At 42.2% G+C, this 14997-nt stretch overlaps 1 protein-coding gene across 1 annotated transcript in view; it reads right to left on the bottom strand.

Annotated features, from left to right (window-relative positions):
- The window catches only part of LOC126285273 (T-box transcription factor TBX1-like), a 431754-nt gene extending 426297 nt beyond the window's left edge, over positions 1–5457 (bottom strand). The window contains exon 1 of the mRNA XM_049984563.1: positions 5396–5457. The gene's annotated coding sequence lies outside the window, so the exon portion shown is untranslated. The remainder of the gene's footprint in view (positions 1–5395) is intronic.
- Positions 5458–14997: the final 9540 nt, after the last annotated feature.

The raw sequence follows: 14997 nt of genomic DNA, 5'->3' as shown, positions 1-14997 counted from the left end.
TAAGAATATGGAAGTCCTATACCAGTAAACGAGTGTGGTATTCGAACCGTTCTTCAGCGTGGTGACTGCTTCATTTTTATGCTTCGGCTAAAAACAGAATTCCTGCAGACGATACCGAATCGTCGATAGCCCGTCAGCAGTAGCGCTATCTTTATAGAAGTGATTTATTGTCATGTGTCACACATCCTGTTTAGAAGACAATTGACTGTCAATGCCAAATGCCTCGCGCGATATAAATGAACGGAATGACACACGTCTGAATGAATCACTGCCTCGTGGAATGTCACATGTGTACACAAAGAAAACAAGCAGGCAACCTAGACAAAAGTAGCAAAGATCATGTGACAGACTGCATACCTTCCCGCTATACACACACACACACACACACACACACACACACACACACACACACACACACACACACACACACACACGAGGTGCTGATGCATAAATAAATGCAACATTTGACACTGAGAAAGTAAACTAGAGAGGCAATTTGCCAACAGTGGCAGTTAATACCTAAAAAAAAAATCTGTTTTAGTATAAAAAAATTACCTGCATGAATTTATTCAGCAATTAATTATGAACATTTCAGTAGCTGAAGATTTACTGTTAGTAGACGGAACCATATATCTGCACTACAGCTTTTTCTTTATTGGAGTGAAGTATAGAGAGCCAATTAACCGCGTTCCTAGATAAGATTATGTTATTAACTGGAACAGAAAGACACCATTTTTCTCACCTCTGGCTCTGAAAACTGCGTACGGTACCCACTCTAAATAATTAATCTGTGACCGTAATAACTTTCCCACGATTTCCATCTCATACCATCCGTCAACACCTTCCCTTTTGAGCAGTAGTACAACGAGTGGTAAGACTTTTTTCGTAGCGTACGTTAGACAAAAAAAAAAACACGTCTGTATTTTTCCGGATCAGAGGACATTGAATTTGAAAACAGTGGAGGAACACACGCTTTCGTTATCATTTGCTAGGTATTTCAGCGATTCCGCACCGTAGAACTTTACACGGACACATGTGTGTCAATATCTTTATTCGTTCTCACGCTTTCCTCCGCTGAACATAAAGTTTTGTTCAGCTATTTTAACAGCTACCTGAGTCAACATTTCCTCATTTGTGTGTAAGCACGACTGCAATAGGATGTTACACCCAGCTTAGGTGAAATATTCTAAATGCCTCTGTTTACAGTTTGTCTTTTATTTGGTTCCGATTTCTTACGCATCAAACACCACACAAATGTTGGAATGTAATGAACTTTAACTCCAACTACTCTTCAACATATCCGAAATGGAACACTAAATTAATGAGAGTAAATAAATACGGGTACAACAGAACTATTTCATGAAAATCGCTCCTTGAATACGTAGCTATCGTCTATAATTCAAGTGTAGCCGTAATATTGCCGCGGCAGTGTTTTTGCCGTTTTTGCGTCAATACGGTATCACGAAATAACGTTATAGCATTTGTGTCACAATTCTTCCTGCACTGTGTCCGCAGAAATTCACTCAGTTAGCGATATCGCTGGCAGGACAAAACTTTTCTGATTGAAAAAGGAAAATATCGTAAAGCCAAGCCGGAAAAAGGAAAATTAGGAGTAAACTAAATGAAATAATTTCCGTTACCTGCAGGGGAAGAGTACGTAAGTTACAGTCGCCACTAAAATATTAAACGTGTAAATACGCTGGTACTAAATCCATGTTTAAAAACTGCGTGAGAACCTGCTTTTCTGGAGATATGCTACCGGCAGGATCGTACGAACTCCCGATCGCGGATTTGATTCATATTAACAGAGTGTGTAGAGCTCGACCAGGATTTCAGTATATCTAAACAGGACGAGAAAATGCTGTTTGAAACTATTAGATGTGCTTATGTAGTTTGCATGGGCGCAAATATCTGGATCGAGTCAATTTTTTTCCGTTCCCACGCAAGTCTGACAACAGATTCATATGTCCGTGCAAATTATCAATATGTAATTATTCATTTTTTTCATTTTTACATCTTTATCCTGATAAAAGGAGAAAAAAAATTTAACGGGGATATTGGAAATAAAAAGGTTACCGGAAATTTTACTGTTATTATTGCATGTACATTGGTGACAAGCATAATGTGTAACCTATGAAGCAAGATGATGCACATTGCAGGAACATGGAAAACAGTAATTATTGCGTGATGTAATGAACGCCAAATGGTTGCATGTGCTTGGTTTGTCCAATATGTCCGTTTCAAAACAAACTTGGTTTACATTCGTAAACGATTCTCGCTAATGATCACAGTTTCGCGGAATACCACGCGTATCGAAGGGTATCACAGAATATCGGTGCACGCAGCTGATGGCGTACGATTGATGGAATTTTTCGTAATCTTCTCTAGAAGCCATCTCTCTATACTGTTCGATGATTGACGCGCAATTTTGTAGTCGTTCTATAAGGTTTGTCACCTGCCTGTACAGACAAATGAAGCAAGTCTGCACCTGTTGCGTACAGTTTGGACGAATTACTTTTAAGACTGCGCGTTGGGAGACCATCTGTCTCCATCCGTGCAAGTTTCTCCGCGCAAACCTGACTTCGTTTGCGCTCCCCAAGAATCGAGGAGGCGGGCACCTTGAATACTAGCGACCATACGAAGCATATAAGCTCGTCTGATAATCTCAAATTCGATTTTATTGAAAACAGCTGAGAGTAGCGTTTTCTTGTTTTCATACGTGAAACACTCGCCGTGCACTACACGCCTTGTTCGTTTGGATCTGTTCGGCGAGGGGACTTTCGTACGGTCCCCAAGCAAGCTTTGAAATGCACTGTAAAGGATAACAAGACCATGATAAGGCAAGTGTAATAGTATACAGCATTGCCAAACTTCATTTTCGTAAATGGACGTAAGCGCAAAGGTAAAAGTACAGTTTCGGCAAGATGTACAAGTTCAAATGTTCCCGCTGCGGCACTGCAGAATCGATAGAATATTACTGCGTTAAAACACAGATTTTTGTGCAGGTGAACACTTGTGTAATTTCGTGTTTAATTCGAGACACCGAGTGAAGAAAAATTCTTGCGCTGTGACTCCGCAGTGCGATTCTATGCACACTGACGACACAAAAGCACCCCTAACAATTTGTCTTAGCACCACTCACCGTCTATTTCCCTACCAGTTGTTAGGTACCTACCCACCAGTGGTAACTCGAGGAATTTTACGCAGCAGCTCCTCTTCTTCAGAACAAGCGCAGGGAGTGATCCGTTTACGAGTGATCACAACACTGGTTGCAGACAGAGTTCAGCCACCCCAGGGACAGCTGAAAACTCCTCACTGCAGAGAGATCGAAACGTCGAATTTTGAAGGAGCCTGAATATGAATATGAGGCGTCCTAATCGCTCTGAATATATTGCTTTCATTCAATAAAAATTATTTTCAGGTAGAAAACACATGTCAAAGACTGACAATTTGACAATATACATACATGACAAGTAATACATATCACTCATCAAGCTATAAAAGGGCTGAACGGGTAACGCAATGACTAGAATATTCAATTACATCGGAACGGAAGCATGTTTGTTATAGTTTACGAGTTTTCTCTGCGAGATGTGGTATCTAGCTTCTTAGACGTTATACATTTCTTGGGCAAAACAAGTGCAGTTGCCCATCAGTAACACAAAAATGTGAGAATGTCTTTCACCTCTAGCGAAGCACTACATTACACTTCGTACCCTGTGCTTTCAGGTCCAGTATCGGCATTTCTCCCACCTTCTTCAGTTATACTCTTCTCCACAATAGTAAAAAACAACCGCTATCCACTGTCTGACTGACTCCTGCTTCTCTTGCCTTCCAATACTGATTTCTAATTTGCCTCTTCAATCATGAATACCAAATAGCCTCAAAATTTGTGTGTATTATTTTGCTCCTTTTCATTTGTTACATTCGACCCCTGATTACACTTAAATGAATGAAGATGGTTGTCGTACCTCCTATTGCAGTCTTTGAAGTCCATTTTCCAGCTAAAATGACCAGATAGCTAAATTTTGTTACGGAAATTGTGGTCACTATTTAGGATAGGAGATTCTTATAGAGAGAGACGGCAATTCGTAGCACTTACACAAAGAATTTGTATACATAGTTTATTATTGTTTATTGGGCGTTTTGGTCGGTATGATCAGATGAAAACAAATCCGAAGTATAGATACTGTTTATCACTTCAGCAATTGCGCTGTACATTGCGGTGACAAGTGCCGTACTAAATGTTGTTGAAGTGAAACCCAGTGTATGTATATTTTGGATTTTATTGTAACAGTGCAGAAAAAAAAGACAACAGAAGCTTTTGAAATGTGGTCCTATAGATCATGTAACTAGTGAGGAGATACTAAACAAAATCGAGAAGAAAAGAAATTTGCAGCACAACCCTACTAAAAGAAAGGATCTGTTTACAGGACCCATTGTGGGACATCAAGGTGTCACCAATTTAGTACTGCAGAGAAGTGTGGGGGTTAAAAATTCTAGAGAGAGAGAGAGACCGAGAGACGAAAGCAGTGCGCAGATTGAGAAGGATGCAAGTCGTTACTCGAAAATGAACAGGCTTGCACAGGATAGAGCAGCGGGGAGCAACATCGCCCATATGATAGTTTTTATAAGGCGACAGGGGAGGGGGGAAGACTTGGTGTATGGAGTGTTTTTATTAATTTGGAAGACGAATGGCGGTTTGTAAGTAGCCATATAAAAAGAGCTCTAGTTTCGCCCATGTCAAAAACCTACGTAATACCGACTTTTAAATCATTTTCTTGAAAGAAAAACAGCTGATTATTTTATATAAATTATAAATTACGATTCCTGACGCGCTGCAATGCTGAAAGTTCTTAGATTATTTTATACGTTTCCTTTGGCTGGGGGGGGGGGGGGGGGTGACCACTCTTTGTCCCCGTGATGGGGGCCATTACCTTGAGCAGCTGCATCAAACCATCTTCGGACTGAAGATCACAACAGCAACAACAAAAATAACAACAACTATAATCTGAAGACTAATATGGCTGAAACGCTACTAAAGGAATAATAAACACATTGAGATCTACTCTACGCGTAAGTGAAGACGTTTTTGCATTGCTAGCATGCCAGGACGACGATTCGAATATTTCTTCACGCCGCCTACGAGCACTAGAGGCTTCCACGCGAAGGTAAGTGGTCGGTCGCCACTGCCAAAACACTGTGCGCTCGCCGCGCCGGGTCCGCCCACACTACCACCGGCAGCGACGACAATCGTCGACGGGTCGCAGTGTTTTGACGAGGCGGGATTCCTGCCCGCAGTCGGCACGTGCTTAATCCGTCGGCGGCGGCGCGGCTCGCAGCACGCACACACACACGCACGCCGCTGCTCGCCGCGGCATGGCGCGGCACGTACCGTGGGTCGGGGGTTGGCGGCTCTCTCTTCGCTGCTGGCTGCTGCCGCGGCTGTCGTCGGGCGCCCACTGCGTGCCGACGGGAGCCTTCGTCAGGGCCGGAGGTCGCCCCGCCCCCCACCACGCGCCGCCCGCCGGCCAATCGTGGCGCGCCACGCGCCCCCCACCACCGGCGCCCGGCACGGAAATGCGCCCCGCATTCCTGGCGGCCCCTCCCACGGTGCGCCGGCCACCCGCGAACCGCGGCGCTGCGTCTCCCGGCAGGGGGCGGGGCCACGCGCAGATGGCCGCGCCTGCGCCTCGCGGGTCACCCCGAGTCACGTGCGCTCACTCCTGCAACTCCACTCTCGTTCGTCACCACAGGTAACCCAGCGAGACAATTCGTTGACAACGTCTGCACCTCTTCAGTGGCGGCTCGTGCAGTATTTGAAGCGTGCTACAATGCAGTGATCTACAGCCAATTTGACTTACAAGGGTACTAATCGTAACTAAACTGTATACAGTCTGTCGGTAAACTGAAGAGCGAGCGAGTCCCCACTCTGCCTAACCACCAACGTCACAGGGCGCTTCTACAGGCTGTTTCACAACGTAGTACCGTTCCTGCCGCGGCGCGCACTTTAAATCTGTGTACAGATACGTCCCGGCTGCGTTTATTTTAATACAAATGCGTTAAGAGTATAAGGAAAGCAATAAAACGATAGCTTCCGCAAAACAAAACATTATAGAGTAAACAATATTAACATAAGAACGGAAGTCAGGATTTACTACAAACATAGAACCGAATGCCTATTCATATGAATCTATGTTCCTCTATTCGTAAGACGAACCACATGTAGAGCAATCAGTCTGTAGAATTTAAGGCTTGTTCCTACTCTGTGTTTCTACTAAAAGGTAGAAGTTTTCTTTGAAGGGCTGCATTGAAACATAACAATTCTTGAAACACGAAGAATGTTTAAAAAGTAACCAGAAATTTATAATTTCGTGTGTTGTATTAATTCGATTCGCACTACTATTTTTTGTCACAGTCTTCATAAATATGTCAGAAAAGTATTTCCAGGTAAACCCCATTTCACGCAATGTCTTGAGTAAAACATCTTTCTGCCAAGGTAAATGTATTTTTTGTTTGACGCCAGTAAGTAATTTCCGTAATGTGGGAACTTTTTTTATTGTTTATGTAAAATTCCTCCATCGTTTGTCGAATGACCGATTTTGTGAAGCTGTCTATAACCATAGGTTTCCTCACTAAATTATTAGTTTTCCTTCGCGCCGATTCCAGTAAACCATGCGCCTTGTTTTCGCGGTCCTTCCGTATACGTCCTATTGTGGCGAGGTTGACGTCTGCATAAACTGCAGCCCTTTGATTGGGACTGGTAATATTGGCCAATAGTTCTTTTTGTGTCGCCTCCTTAACACACGCTGTAATAATGTTAGAGACGACCGAACGCTCGTTTTCCGCAAATACCTCCTCTGCACATTTTCTTGCAATGCAGAGCGATTATCCATCACTTCCGGATACTGAAGTGTACCAGTGAGTACACAAAGTCAACTGACTGAGATTGGCAACTAAGATCCCACGAACAGAAACGACGTATATCACTGCACGCCGAACTACACAGCTAGGCAGGTAACGGGCAACTCAAAAAAATGGCTCTGAGCACTATGGGACTCAACTGCTGTGGTCATTAGTCCCCTAGAACTTAGAACTACTTAAACCTAACTAACCTAAGGACATCGCACACATCCATTCCCGAGGCAGGATTCGAACCTGCGACCGTAGCAGTCGCACGGTTCCGGACTGCGCGCCTAGAACCGCGAGACCACCGCGGCCGGCTAACGGGCAACTCATTTTTGGTTGCCCTGTAGGCTAGTGGCAGGGTTCTTCCGGCAAAGGCCACTTCCCCCACCAAAAGCGCTGCTCACTCTTGAGTTTACAGACAGACTATACAGGGTGTTACAAAAAGGTACGGTCAAACTTTCAGTAAACATTCCTCACACACAAATAAAGAAAAGATGTTATGTGGTCATGTGTCCGGAAACGCTTAATTTCCATGTTAGAGCTCATTTTAGTTTCGTCAGTATATACTGTACTTCCTCGATTCATCGCCAGATGCCCCAATTGAAGGAAGGTAATGTTGACTTCGGTGCTTGTGTTGACATGCGACTCATTGCTCTACAGTACTAGCATCAAGCACATAAGTACGTAGCATCAACAGGTTAGTCTTCATCACGAACGTGGTTTGCAGTCAGTGCAATGTTTACAAATGCGGAGTTGGCAGATGCCCATTTGATGTATGTTTAGCACGGGGCAATAGCCGTGGCGCGGTACGGTTGTATCGAGACAGATTTCCAGAACGAAGGTGTCGCGACAGGAAGACGTTCGAAGCAATTGATCGGCGTCTTAGGGAGCACGGAACATTCCAGCCTATGACTCGCGACTGGGGAAGACCTAGAACGACGAGGACACCTGAAATGGATGAGGCAATTCTTCGTGCACTTGACGATAACCCTAATGTCAGCGTCAGAGAAGTTGCTGCCGTACAAGGTAACGTTAACCACGTCACTGTATGGAGAGTGCTACGGGACAACCAGTTGTTCCCGTACCGTGTACAGCCTGTGCAGGGACTATCAGCAGCTGATTGGCCTCCACGGGTACACTTCTGCGAATGGTTCATCCAACAATGTGTCAATCCTCATTTCAGTACAAAGGTTCTCTTTACGGATGAGGCTTCATTCCAACGTGATCAAGTTGTAAATTTTCACAATCAACATGTGTGGGCTGACGAGAATCCGCACGCAATTGTGCAATCACATCAACACAGATTTTCTGTGAACATTTGGGCAGGCATTGTTGGTGATGTCTTGATTGGGCCCCATGTTCTTCCACCTACGCTCAATGGAGCACGTTATCATGATTTCATACGGGATAATCTACCTGTGCTGCTAGAACATGTGCCTTTACAAGTACGACACAACATGTGGTTCATGGACGATGGAGCTCCTGCACATTTCAGTCGAAGTGTTCGTACGCTTCTCAACAACAGATTCGCTGAGCGACGGATTGGTAAAGGCGGACCAATTCCCTGGCCTCCACGCTCTCCTGACCTCAACCCTCTCGACTTTCATTTACGGGGGCATTTGGAAGCTCTTGTCTACGCAACCCTGGTACCAAATGTAGAGACTCTTTGTGCTCGTATTGTGGAAGGCTGTAATACAATACGTCATTCTCCAGGGCTGCATCAGCGCATCAGGGATTCCGTGCGACGGAGGGTGGGTGCATGTATCCTCGCTAACGGAGAACATTTTGAACATTTCCTGTAACAAAGTGTTTGAAGTCACGCTGGTACGTTCTGTTGCTGTGTGTTTCCATTCCATGATAAATGTGATTTGAAGACAAGTAATAAAATGAGCTCTAACATGGAAAGTAAGCGTTTCCGGCCACATGTCCACATAACATATTTTCTTTCTTTGTCTGTGAGGAATGTTTCCTGAAAGTTTGGCCGTACCTTTTTGTAACACCCTATATATTAATTTTACGTACATAAATAGAAGTGTTGAAATGTATTTAAATACTATAATTAATCGCTAACATTTTTAAGAATAAAAAAAATGAAAAATAGTATAATTGTGAATCGAACCTGTGCCAAAGAATTGGCATTCAGCGCACTTGATTCCTGGGCTGTGGGACTCACAACCTACGTGTAAATTTTTAGGGACCTTAGGATACAGCGATCATTTTTCCCTCATTTCAGATGTAAAAACTGCAGAACACCACATGAAATTTTTTAAAACTCTGTCAATGTTATACAACTATGGTATTTAAATTGTGAATACATTCCAGTATATAAAAAGTCGAACTTCCTTTACGTGAAGAAAGTATTAAACAAGGATGTGAAGAAGGCAGAAATCACAGTATATAAAAATGATGGGATTATTCCACTCACTCAAGACACTATTCCGCCCACTGTGTTTCAGTGTCAAAATCACAAGTAAACATTTTCGTCCTTCTGCACCCACAAGATATTAAACTGCAAGAAGTGCAATTTCAATGTTTTTTCACTGAATAGCTTCCTTAAAATCAGGTGATACGTATTTGATAGCGGCTGGAACACCATCCCTCAACACAGTTAGCAGCATTAGGCCGGCAGCGCAGCGACAACAAAGCTGCTCTCAGCAGCAGCACGAGATGTACAGAGCGGGTCTGTAGCAGCGCAGGGGGTGTATATTTTAGAATTAATATTTCAACATTTCGAGGAATGAAATGAAATGTAGAAAGGATAGTAGAAGTGGGACTCGAACTTGAGTCGGTGAATTGCCAGTCAGTTTACATGTCCATCTTTTTTCTGTGCCTGTGCGAAAAAAAATGACACGATTGGCAAAGAGCGGTATACTTCAGTGGTTTCACTTGCGCTGAGCATCATCATTTACAAAAGTCCCGTCGTAGCTCCTGATGTATTACAATGAAATAATTGGCAATATGTTACATATACTTGATTATTAATCACAACTCCAGATGTTTTACTTCAAAAAAGCAGAGAAAGGAATTCCCATTATTAGAATATCGTCAGATACAACGAAAAATTATCAAATTATCGAACCAAAAACATAAAAAATGTCGCGACCAAGAGCCGAACACAGGCTTTCAGTTTTGTTGTCTAAGGACTTGAAGGTTTTTTTTTTTTTTTTTTTTAAGAGAATCTTGCCTCCCTGGCTCCCAAAGGGAGGGAAGGGGGCAAAGGAGAGCAAAGTGGTCACAGGAACCAATAAGACGTCAGTTTTAATCTAAATACGGTATGCCGATGTTTATACAATAAATTATATAATTCAGTACAATTATTATATTGATGCCATAAATCACTTTAACGGGAGTCAAATGAACAATTAAAGTCAATATAATTCCAGTAAACCTGTGCTGTTGTGCGCAATCCACCCTTGGAACACTGTTCACGGGAATGTACTTCTCCGCAAAACTATGCACTGATGACGTCGCCGAATCTGGCAACTTGCCGCTCCCTCCTCCCTGCGACACCGTTTCCTGGTACTCTCGGTGGTGTTAATAATCATGAGAAGAGGAAATAAATAAATTATTGATGTTCTTTGTATCTCTGCTCCACGTGCCCTACACTTTTCTTGGTTCCTGGGTGGAGGGAACAGGACATGGTTACCAGGCCTCGTGTTGGTACCTCGATAAAGAATACCAAGTAGCACATTGCTGGCATTTTATCCAGGGCAGTTTGTAAAGAAACTGGTTCTCTACTTCTGAAAGAAAAAATCCGTTTTAAACAATAAAACATGACCTACACATGGAATCTGACTACCTACATTAGTCATGGACAAAAAAAATTGGCATAGTCTTTGTCAGAACGTGCAGAATCTTATGTGGGACCAAAACCTGCAAAAGTAAAAAAAAAAAAAAAAAATATTGAAGGGGCCTACATAAACATCGCGCATCTGGTAGATGCCCACGTAATACGTAATTTTGTTTTGAAGCTGACAGCCAATGAGAAAATAGGTGCAAAAATACTGTTGGTCAGTTTTCAAGCAGTAATGGCGGACAGCATCAGCTGGTAATATAAGTATTTTTATGGTAGCTAATTTTACTGCACAAAAAATAAAATATGTACTCCCTCCAAAAGAAGTTACACACAAACATTAAAATAAAATTATGATGAGCAGCAAAATGTCTGAGAAGAACTGTGTTTTCAACACTCAACAAGACGAAATAATGGAAAGAATTTTTTTTGAACTAAACAAAATTGAACCTTGATATTGTGACAGTATTTTTAAAACATAATTTAACTGCAATTGTCTTTAATTTTGAAATGAGAGAGAGCGTAATAATTTTCTTTTAATGTCTTAACTGCTGCTGCAGGCAGTGCGATGACGTCAGCGGTGGTCCGCGCGGACGATGTGTGAAGTGAATCCTGGTTCGTGGCGTGAAGATAATGACGGATCCTCCTGTTTCATTAACATTCCAGTTAGGCGGTGCTCCACGTCTCCGTTGCGGTCGAATCAGCTGGCAGCGCTGACGCGATAATAATACTTCCAGTGCGTGCGTTGTCGTTACGCGCGCGGCGTTTTATTATTAAAAGTTTATTGATCACGCGGTGAGGGTAGGTCGGAGTTATGCTATGTCTGTAGCATTCACGATATATAGCCGGTTAATGCCAATACATCGCACAGTTTTTTCACCGTGTTGCCACAGGAGAACAGTCACATGTGTGTATCACTGAAATAGTCCGTTTAACATCAGTTCAATTTACGTCGTCGTCTTTAAGAAAGTTTGGATGATATAATAAATGTTTCTTGATCAAATCACAGCACCGTTCTTTTACTTAACATTTTGGTTTGTTCCACTTTTAAGCAATTCTAACAGTTAGTGTCTCCACACGACAATGCTGTCTGGTTCACGGCTAATTGTCACAAGTTCACACAGTATATAAAATCGTCACAACAAACATTCGATCTACTTTTCAGGTTTTACTGTTCACTTAATAATGCACAAACTCCTATCAACACAGCGGGCGCACTGTAATTAATTGTTCCTCCGCGTATCACCGTCTTTCACGCCGAACTTTGCAACGTTTCTCCACCCGCGAACCGACCACGATACGACAACTCGCACGCTCTCTACCGATAGTCGTTCGCTCTCTCTCTGACACAATACTTCTCCCAGCCTAACCAAAGATTTACAAAGCATATAGAACCAGAGCATTGATATTCGAACAATATAAAATATAAAAGAGTAGCTAAGTGAATGAAGAAACAATGTGACGTATTAACAAATAAAGAATAGTTTAAATAAATGATACATACGTACTATGACAAGGTAATGCACAAAAGAAAAAAAATATTATCGACTTTTGGGGAAAGCAATGGCTTTACAAGTTACCTACAGTACTTGTTACTGCTTGTTTCATATGTTCCTCGGACCATTAAACTCTTGGCTTCTTCCTTTTCTAAGTAGGTACTATCTGAAAGGAAACCAAGAAAACGTGTTCTCTAGAAATTCGCAGTAAACCATCAATTACACTAATAATTTTACTGATCGAAAATAGCCCCGCATGTAAGGGGCGAAATAGCCCCATGTGTAATCATTTGGAAAGAAGCGGCAAATGAGACCGTTGTGGAAAAAGCCAGCTGTATTTGTTGATATCCACACTGCATAATGTGTATTCTTACACAAGTTACGAAAAGTGCGTATAATTTCACTCTATTGTGCATGGTACAACTTAATTTTTTTAGGTTGCATTCTTTAACTATAGCAATAATCCATCACAATTTGTTTACCTCTAGAGTTTGTTCTTCTGTCCAGTCAATAACATAACAGAAAGCACCCTTACTACAACCACCTGCGCCGACTCAGATATACTGGCACATATCGAAGGCAAAACGATATTGACTCTACGAGAAATTAGCGCACTCTTGCAATATTTCTTACTTCAGGTGGATCAGCTCCGTAAGCGGAATAGCCCCGCCGTATCGACGTTTTTATGCGTCACTTCCTGTCGATCCTCTCAGTGCAGCGGACGATTTACCTCCATATCTCGATCAATAAAAAAGCTTCGAGTATTTTTCATATGACATACCTCTTTGCGTGCTATCATTTTCAGAAAAGCCTCATTTCATTACCTTGAACCATTAATAAAATGTGACGATTGTTATGGCCACATGATTTCTGATGCGCAGGGACTGTGCACCATAATTCGAGAATGAAATGAGATACCGTTCAGCCCTGAATTTTAAATAAAATTTCTGTGTGTTACCTGTCATTTCCTGTAGACTAAACATACATGAAGCTTGTGCAATGCGTTTCACGTACGCAAACTATTTACCATTTAGTGCAGTGCCTTACCTAACTTGATGAACCACAGGAACTATCACGAATAACAAAACGAAAATCAGTCCTTCACGAAGCGTTTAAGTAGTTCTAAGTCTAGGGGACTGATGACCTCAGATGTTACGTCTCATAGTGCTTACAGCCATTTGAACACTTTTACCAAGCGAGTAAGATTAAAATGTGCAAAAATCAAATTTTTTCACCTAACAGTGTTCTTAAAATCTGGCTATAACTATTTCATTTCTGACAGCAAGTCCACATGAAATGAACTAAGCACACTGCATGCGACTGTAAGATGGATATAAAAATCAGTAACTCGAGATAGAAATGAAGTATCGTTCTGCTCTCAATTTTAAACAAAATTTAGGTATCGTATCTACATTTCACACATGGCAATGTATGGATTAAAATCAACGATACACAAAAATTACACAATGCGTTTTCACCTCTGCAAACTGTTTAACATTTAGTGCAATGTTTTACTTAATTAGATGCAGCACAGTGCCAATGACGATACTCTAATGAAAAGAAAGTCAGTTCTTTATCGATCGAAGATATTAAACTGCAAGAAGTGCAAAAATCTATGTATTTTCACTGAATAGCTTCCTTAAAACCAGGTGATACGTATTTCATAGCGGCTGGAACACCATCCCTCAACACAGTTAGCAGCAATAGGCCGGCAGCGCAGCGACAACAAAGCTACTCTCAGCAGCAGCACGAGATGTACAGAGCACGTCTGTAGCAGCACAGGGGGTAAATTTTAGAATTAATATTTCAACATTTCGAGGAATAAAATGAAATGTAGAAAGGATAGTAGAAGTGGGACTCGAACTTGAGTCGGTGAATTGCCAGTCAGTTTACGTCCACCTTTTTTCTGTACCTGTGAGAAAAAAATATGACACGATTGACAAAGAGCGGTATACTTCAGTGGTTTCACTTGCGCTGAGCATCATCATTTACAAAAGTCCCGTCGTAGCTCCTGATGTACTACAATGAAATAATTGCCAATACGTTACATATACTTGATTATTAATCACAACTCCAGATGTTTTACTTCAAAAAAGCAGAGAAAGGTATTCCCATTATTAGAATATCGTCAGATACAACGAAAAATTATCGAACCAAAAACATAAAAAAGCCGCGACCAAGAACCGAACACAGGCTTTCAGTTTTGTAGTCTAAGGACTTTACTGTTTTTTTTTTATTTTTTTATTTTTTTTATTTTTTTAGGAATCTTAGCTCCCTGGCTCCGAAAGCGAGGGAAAGGGGCAAAGGAGAGCAAAGTGGTCAGAGGTAGCAACCCAAGGCCTGGTCACCATGTCCTGTTCCCTCCGCCCAGGAACCAAGAAAAGTGTAGGGCACGTGGAGCAGAGATACAAAGAACATTAATAATTTATTTATTTCCTCTTCTCATGATTGTTAACACCACCCAGAGCAGCAGGAAACGGTGTCGCAGGGAGGAGGGAGCGGCAAGTTGCCAGATTCGGCGACGTCATCAGTGCACAGTTTTGCGGAGAAGTACATTCCCATGAACAGTGTTCCAAGAGTGGAAACGGCATGGATCAACTCCTCGTTGTAGTAACACCCCAACTACGTGGGCGTTCATTAAGGAAGTGCCGAAAATCAAGAACAAGCAGTGACGTGCGTGTCCACAGATCCACCAAATGCAATTCACGAAGTTCGCCTTCACTTGCGGGAAGTATGCTGCGTCCGGAAAGAGGATCCGCTGAGTGGATACCTGATGAGGGTCAGCATCTGTCGCACCGA

This window comes from Schistocerca gregaria, chromosome 8 (genome assembly GCF_023897955.1).
Source record: "Schistocerca gregaria isolate iqSchGreg1 chromosome 8, iqSchGreg1.2, whole genome shotgun sequence".
Classification (NCBI taxonomy): Eukaryota; Metazoa; Arthropoda; class Insecta; order Orthoptera; family Acrididae; genus Schistocerca; species Schistocerca gregaria.
The sequence above is the reverse complement of the archived record's forward strand: the minus strand, read 5'-3'. Positions and strand labels throughout refer to the sequence as shown.